Source organism: Pimephales promelas, chromosome 21 (genome assembly GCF_988280905.1).
Source record: "Pimephales promelas chromosome 21, fPimPro1.hap1.1, whole genome shotgun sequence".
Classification (NCBI taxonomy): domain Eukaryota; kingdom Metazoa; phylum Chordata; class Actinopteri; order Cypriniformes; family Leuciscidae; genus Pimephales; species Pimephales promelas.
The window spans coordinates 22,047,864-22,056,128 of record NC_142789.1 but is presented as its reverse complement, the minus strand read 5'-3'; the positions used below and the strand labels follow the sequence as shown (position 1 = coordinate 22,056,128).

General features: G+C 35.8%; 1 long non-coding RNA gene across 1 annotated transcript; it reads right to left on the bottom strand.

The window, feature by feature from the left end:
- Positions 1-5,820: 5,820 nt before the first annotated feature.
- LOC148970465 (uncharacterized) lies at positions 5,821-7,821 on the bottom strand. The gene is made up of 2 exons (XR_016148387.1): positions 7,713-7,821; positions 5,821-6,370 (listed from the first exon to the last, which is right to left on the bottom strand). It is a non-coding gene; the product is annotated as an uncharacterized LOC148970465 (long non-coding RNA).
- Between the last annotated feature and the right edge of the window lie 444 nt (positions 7,822-8,265).

Here is an 8,265-nt window from a genome sequence, read left to right as displayed (position 1 = left end):
ATATTATATTCTGAATTTGTTCTATTCATTTTAATGCATTATAATACAGTAGTCAACATTTGAAGTGGAAAAGTTCAAAGTTGTCCGACCTTAGATAAGAATTGTATTGATAAGTATTGCTAAAAAAAATTCATGTATAACTTTCATGAAAGGTTTTGATCCACTTCAAATGTTGACTACTGTAATATTTAGAAATATTATTTTGTGTTTAGTTATGACTAAACTAATCTAATTTCTGTATTTTAAATATATTTTTATCTTAAAAATATATACAGTATATAAACCATAATATCCTTTAATTTTCAGTTATTGTTTTAATATCAAGTTTAATTTTATCATTAGCTTGTATTATTTTATTCATTTTTATATTTCTATTTAGCTTTCCGTTATTATTATTTTTTACATTTTAGTTATTTTAGTACTTCAATTACAAATATTTTATTTATGCCAAAGGCAACATTTCTAAGTTTTCACCCAATATTTATATATTATTTAATTGCACCTTTATTTTAATTAAGTTAATAATGACAACACTGCAATTATTATTTTATTTGTATTTTTTAATTTCTAAAAGCACAACTGGACCGGCCGCTCTGAAGTACTAAGTGTGCTACAGCAAAAATAAATAATAATAATAAAATAACACCTTTGGTCGCACAACTGACCATCATTTTTAACAAACCCCTAGCATTTTTCTTCTGCATCCCTGTGACAAGTCATTCCTAATGAAATTAATGGATTTGTCTGCGCGGAGAGGTGTCTGAAGGGTGTATCTAAAATTAATATATAAAACATCATATTCTAAGTATCAAGATGCTCTACCATCACAACCACATCTTCAGTTCAATGCTGCACTGTCATAGCGAATCTGTGAAATCACTTTCTCCATAGAGTCCAATTAGTCTGCCATTAGCCTTGCCAGCAGAAAGCAGCAGCTCATTTTCCATCAAGGCCAAAGGGCATAAAGGTTCTCCTCTACTCTGTCAAATGCCAGCCACAGAGGAGAAATAGTATATTACACTTAATTGCGATAGCAGTCTTATTTAATATAGTAAAAGATATGAGGTCACAAAATACAGACTTGTTAAATAGCCATGCAGCTGAAAGCTGAAGCGACAGAGCGTGAAATGGGGAAACGGACACCTTCGGATTCAGAGGAATTTCAAGACGGTCGTTTACTTTTAGGTATGGAAAGCCTTAGAGTTAACAAGTGATGGCCGCCTTAATGCGATGCAACAGAGGAGACAGCAGTGAGAGAGAGAGAGTGACAGGAGCATGTGACAGCACCCGAGCAGACAGGTGTCGTCACGCGTGCACATTTCCCATGAACCACTGCAGTAAGCCCACACTGGTCCGGGGCTTAACCTCGTCAGCACTGTGTGTCCCAGAGGTAGTAACTGAGGTAGCTGCTGATGGACATGCCGACTCTAGCTGCTAGCGATTTCTGTTTTGCTGAGAAGGACATTATGTGTGACATAAGGTTAAAGAACTGTGATATGTTTAACAAGTTTTCAAGTCACAGTCATCTGAACAAAAGTAAGTAACATTTACTTTTGTTCTGGATCTGACATTGCAGTAAATCACGCTGATTAAATCCATCAAGCGCTTATCACGTCACGCAAAACCGTGCAAATCCTCACACGAAATATAAGAAACTGTCTGGTTACTGATATTCTTCTAAATATCAGAAAATCGGCTGAAAGGATTCAAAACTCAACTGTTTAACTCTGAGGGAGTTGTAAAAGGAGCCTATTTCCAAAAAAGTGGAGTATTTGACAATAATAAATATTCTTATTAAATAAAACTGCCTCATTTTTTAACTGTGCATAACTGTAGCTGAATAATTAGGCCTACTACGTTACTGTATTTTCATATTGGTCATTATGGTGGTACTTGGAGAGGCAAACATTTTCTGAGGTGGTACTTGGTGTAAAAAGTTTGAGAACCACTAGAACAATCCCCCTACAACACCGTAGCAACCACACAGAACACCTTAGCAACCGCATATCAACACACATCCCCTTCCGTTGCAGATGTGAGTTTTGCTAATGCAAGCATCACAATTATTTAAGGCAGCACAATTATAATGAAAATAAAATTGTTTTTTCAACATGGCTTACTGCAATATTCAAATCACAATAGCAATACTTGCAATACATTTAATTTTCTCCTGCTCTTATCTGGTTTAAGATGATCTCTCAACCAGACCATAGGAGATTAGCAAACCAGCGAAGGCTGGATGAAGTATTTTTTTTTTTTTTTCAATAAAGAGTTTGGTGGTGGGCTCTTTTAATTTGGACCAGTATGCAACCACATAGCAACACACTAAAAAACACTCTCAACACTTTTGGCAGCCACCCACAACACTCCAACATTGTGGTCGTGAGTTCTGCTCAGGCAAACACCACTCACATTTTCATCAGAAAATGTAAAAGTCTAGTTCTAAATAATTATAGTAATTGAGCTGAGCTTGTTATGTCAAAACATTGGATCATGCCACGTTTAACAGATAATAACATACTCAATGGTACAACTGCTGACAATGATGGCTATTGCACCTCACCTTCCTCAGCTCTGTCATGCTATATCAGCAGCACACACACAAAGATAGCACAACCTGACCTACACATGTACCCACACAATCCACTCCCATGGCTGCTCCGCTTCACTTGGTTAATCGAATTTGTCTCTGTTGCAGTCCTTTTGGTTCTGGGATTTGAGGTTTTTTGCCCAAGAGCGGTGTGAGTGCCCTATGACATGTCATTATTCACTTTTAGTTCTTATAGGTTTAGCTGCTCTCAATCATTCGACCCAAACATGCACTCTCTCTCTCTCTCTCTCTCTCTCTCTCTTTCACACACACCTTCTCTCTCTCTCTCTCTCTGAATTAAATGCTATAGCAAGCAGGCATGTAATTAGCACCACCAAACTATGTAAGAACATGGAAACGCTTAAACTGCTGGAGAAGACACTAGATGCTCTAGAGCAGAGGTGATGGTAATGAGCTGCATGCACACAAAGACTACATCCAGAACAAAGTGTGAAATGCTGTCAGTAACTAGTGAATTTCTAAAATTTGCATCATCTAAATGTTTCCAAAAATATGAAGGCACTCACTATATATTTTAATCAAGGTGCCAAGTATATATATATATATATATATATATATATATATATATATATATATATATATATATATAATGTGTGTTTTATTAATTTAAAACAGTAATATTGTGAAATATTATTATTTAAATTATTTATACATAAATTATTTCCATGATGACAAAGCTGAAATGAATCCAGTCTTCAGTGTCACACAATGCTTCCTAAATTATGCTGATTTGGTGCTAAAAAAATGTTTTTTATTATTTTTTATAAATGTTGTACACATATTGTTTTGTGGAAACAGTGAAACTTTTTTTTCTGGATTATTTGATGATTAGAAGAATATGAATTTCCTTGGTAACATTGTTAATGCTTTACTATGTCTTTTGATCAATTTAATGCATCTTTGCTGATTTTCAACCAATGTTTAGAAAGCATAGTAAAATGGGTATAAATTTCATCAATTTTAACTTGTTTATAATTAATAGTGTAATATTTACACTAATGTTCTCAGTGCTGCAGTTTGAAAAATCCAGATCTAAATAGTTATTGCAAGGATCTAAAGAGATAAACTAAAGAGAAACTGAAACTGCCAAGTAATAAATAGGACCTTTTCACAAATATTATGCACCAGTATGCAAAACAGCTAAAAGCTGAATTTAATTTCAGAATGATCCCGTTTTCAGTGGCAATACTGGTCCAAGTCACTGGCGACTTGAAGTTGCTATATTGAGCAACTCCCTCTACTGGTCAAAGTAAACACCACATGACTGAGGCAATTTCCTAGGCTCTGTTGATCAGCCTTTATTGCCCACATTTAGAATTGTTTCACTTTGGAACCTGTTTTAAATGCACAGTACAAAATGTTTCCACAGACAGCTCCAGCAGAATGAAGCCATCTGTTCACCCAAGCTCTGGGTCTCAGTAGACTACAGAAATACAAAGGGCATGCTAGGTAGCACAAGGCAAGCCACAGAAGAGACCATGGTGTCAGGTGATGCACATGCAACAACAGCATCATGATAGAAACACACTTTCAGAGCTAATCTGTTTATGATAAACTGAAAATGAATTTTTCTCTGTATTTTATGATCAAATATCTAATGATCTGTAAAGAGTTCCTATGAATAGTGAGATTTGGCAATCGTAGTGTGAGTTTAGGGCCAAATATAACTTCAGAGAAGCTGGGCAGTGCATGCAGCAATCCTGGCATGCAGTCTCGGTGGCTCGGCTCTGTCTGCGAGGGATCTGGCACTCAGTCTTCCAGCAGTGCCAGCATACCCTCCGTACACAGACACACTGCTCTCCTAATGCAGGACAGAGAGGCTTTCAGCCCTGCTGTACAGGGCATCTTACATCACACGCTCAGTAATGTGGCTCTTTGTACCCTTTAAGGACCTACTTCTATCTGTTCCAAGTAAGTGGGTTTCATCTGAACATCTGCTCGGCTTATGCAGTTTATTAACCCCATATTGTGAAAGGCTGTTTAAACTTCAATACACATGGGATGTGGTCTATTATTTATGATTAATTAATGGCACTTTTGAAACATAACAATTGTTTAATTTAATTATAATTCATTGTATTGACCATTTTGCATGATGTAAACAAACTGGTCCAGAAACACTTCCTGTTTTCTTTATTTCACATGTAAGAAAACATCTTAAAGATGTTTGTTTAACTTTTTTGATTCAGTTTCATTTGTTCTGTTGGTTGTATTTTATCCCAGCTTTTTGTAGTGTTAAAAAAAAAACTTAAACAGGAAGTGCTTCTGGACCAGTGTTGTTTACATCTTGCAAAATGGTCTATATGATATTTAGCAATGTTTCAAATGAAGTCCATTTGAAGGTTAATTTATATGAAGAGTTCAGATGCAAAAGCATTTGAAATTTTCTTCTAAAATGATCATTTTTATCAAGCTTGTATATCAGTAATTTCACTTAAATGGCGATGAAGATTACCTATTAATTGTCATTTAAGTGAAATTACTGAACTTAAATATACAAGCTTGATAAAAATGACTATTCTAGAAGAAAATTTAGAGGCTTTTGCATCTGAACTCTACTTGAAATTGAAATTAATTGAATTGAAATATCTCTAAAACAATTCAAACAGACAACTATCTCATGTAATCCGTATGAAATGTGCATTTCTCTCTATAGGCGCGTTCACTATACGGTTACTATTGCAGCCGACACCGAGATAGAAAATGAAATTTATCTTTCCTCTAGTTTATTAATAAACAACTAAAATGTCTCCTTGTTATATTTGAAACATTCATAATCATTACTTTTGCCGGGTTTTTTTAACAGCTTTTAGGTGTGTTTTTGGCAGCATCACCCTCTGGTTACATTATCGCGTACTGTATACACATAGATACGTGTGTGTGTCTCAATTTGAATGTTCAGGTTGTTTGTAATAAAAATATATATATATTTTTTTTTTTTATTTAATTCAAAATTTGCTGTATTTTGACATCAAAATACATGTCCCTAATTTTGGTAACAGAATTAGCTAAAAACTACTCCCATTTTATACCATAAATGTGTGGAAATTGCCTCCTAAAGCAATGCTTCAGGACGATTGACAGGGTCAAAAGGTCAGCTGAAGAGATGGCTTGAAAGAATGACATCATTAACATGCCGCCACCAGCCAAGCAGGCAGAGGGCAAGCAGGGTGAGAGCTGCAGGGTACAGGCCAGAAATAAACCAGAAATGGAAATCTCCTGCTCTCTTTATCCTTTATATCATCCCTCTCGACCATTTTCCTCTATGCCACAGTGACTTTACTGATTTAAAGCAGTAAAACGTAACCTCAGAATACCACATGCATGTGTAATCCATCACAAATGACCTTGCTGACAACATTCAAATGAACTTCAATTCCTCAAGATTAACCAAGTCATCATTTCAAAAGTCTGGCAACTAGAAAAGGCTAATGTGAATTATGCTCTCATTGAATAATTTCCATTAAATTCATCTGGTTTAGGATCAGCCCTAGGACAACCTGGCATGTCGGTTGCCACGGAGATAAGTCCCCTGTGTGTGAGACGTGACGTAGACTGCTGCGATTTAGTATTCCGCTCCGTCCTTACATGGTAGTAAAGAATCACTCTCTGGGAAGAGAGGCCACGTGACACGCACATCAAGTCAGTCGCTCTCTTTCAGAAAGGACACACACAGAGACTTTTTATCCATGTTATATGAAAGACGTCCTCTCATCTGGGAAAGTGACACCAGAGATGTCCATTCATCTAGCAGACAGGCTGCGGGTGAAAAGATGGGCTGTCAGTCATGGTGACTAAGCTGTGGTACACTTGATGAAAAATGTGACATTTGAGTGGTGTTTGGTACATCTTGACCGCACAGTGACAGGAGCAGTGTTACCCTGCTGAACAAAGCTATTTTTACACGGATAACTATTCATTCAATTCAGCATATATTTAGACATAATTATTTAACATAAAAATAATGAACATATTGATCTGGTATGGGGAAAAGGCTCACGGCTGGTAACCAGAGAGTTAGTGGTTTGATAGCTATTACTGTACAGCTTCAGTTTTGGTTTATTAAAACAAAAATAGAACCAGTCAATTTTACAGTGAAAACTTTGTCATTAGACCAATGAATATGTGAGCCGTTTATCGCCATTTCAAAATAAAAGTTTAAACCTTCACTATTTTTCGTTTTATGTGTCCACATATTGTTGTTCAAAAAATTACAGTGGCTATAGGTAGAAATTCTATCAAAGAAGTGGTCAAATATAAATATTAAATGAACATTTATATTAAATGTGGTATGGGTAAATTAAATGTGGTTAGTATTAAACAAGATTTGATCTGCTGTAAAGTGTAACAACACCAGGCCGCTGGCGCCCTCTGCAGGCATTTGTTATAATACATAAAGTCCAGTTGATGATTGTTTATATTATGTATTTTAACAGGGTTGTTCTATAAAACCATATGATTACTTGATTTTGATACTTTATTATGTAATATCCTCATTATTGCCTCGTTATTATGTATTTTAAGTCATTTTAAAAGGCTATTATTTGCTTAGGTCTATTTTAATTATTATTTTACAAAACAAATCGCCAAAATTACCAACTGATTACTTAATTACAAAATTATTGACCAGCCTAGATGTCATGGAGCAGCTAAGTCTCAAACCTCCGGGGAATCACACATTTTTAATAAACGCAGAACAGAGGAGAGTCTGCAGGCAAAAAAAGGATGCGACAGAGCTTGTAATAAAACAAGAATCAACATTGGATTTTCAGAGGTGCCAAGAACTGAGGAATTTAAAATGTTGCAAAATTGACACAAATCTGGTGTTTTTATTACTCAACAGGTGAGTAGGTATTTTATTGAACAAGTAAATGTAGCTCTCTAACAGAGCTCATAGCATTAACTATTGTGAAGAGTCATTGGAATTACCATGTCTATCTATGCGTATAGCTGCCTGCAGTTTTTAATTTTAAAGGCTAGAGGGCTAAAACTTGAAGAGAAGAGAATCTTCTCAGGGAAAAGCCTTAACAAGACATGAATTTCACTACACCGCAGGTAAAACATTGTTAGCTATTAATGCAGATATGCTTTGCACAAGCACCTGTAAACATATGGTCTCTCAGGTAAATTGTTTGTGTGGATTCACAAAGTTGTTTGTGTTGGATTTCCCTGCTGTAGGAACAGGCCCTGATAGTGCGAGTCGAGACTGGAGACACAGAAACAGCCTGTGAGGGCGAGAAATCACTGATATGTGACAGCCATTTTACTGATGAAGGAAAGAGCACAGCTGTGTGCTCTCAGATAAGTCCAGTGAAACAGTGATGACAGAGAGATGCTGTGTGGGATTCTAAGTTTTAAGGTCACATCAGATCGAACTGCATTAGATTTCATTTTATATTAAACAATTATGTATCTAAACATCTCAATCAAAACATGTTGGAAATGGCAGTGGTTGGGGGGGCACCAGGACAGGCTTGAGAACCACTGCTTTAAGGTAACTTTTGTCGTCACTAAACAAGAAACATATAGTATTATTAAAGGTTCTGTATGAAACTTCTTTACTCTACTAAAGCTTAAAAATATCATAATATGTTCCATGTTGGAATGTCTTTTTTTGTTTTGGTCTGTGTGATCTCGCCCACTGCCAGTTCACC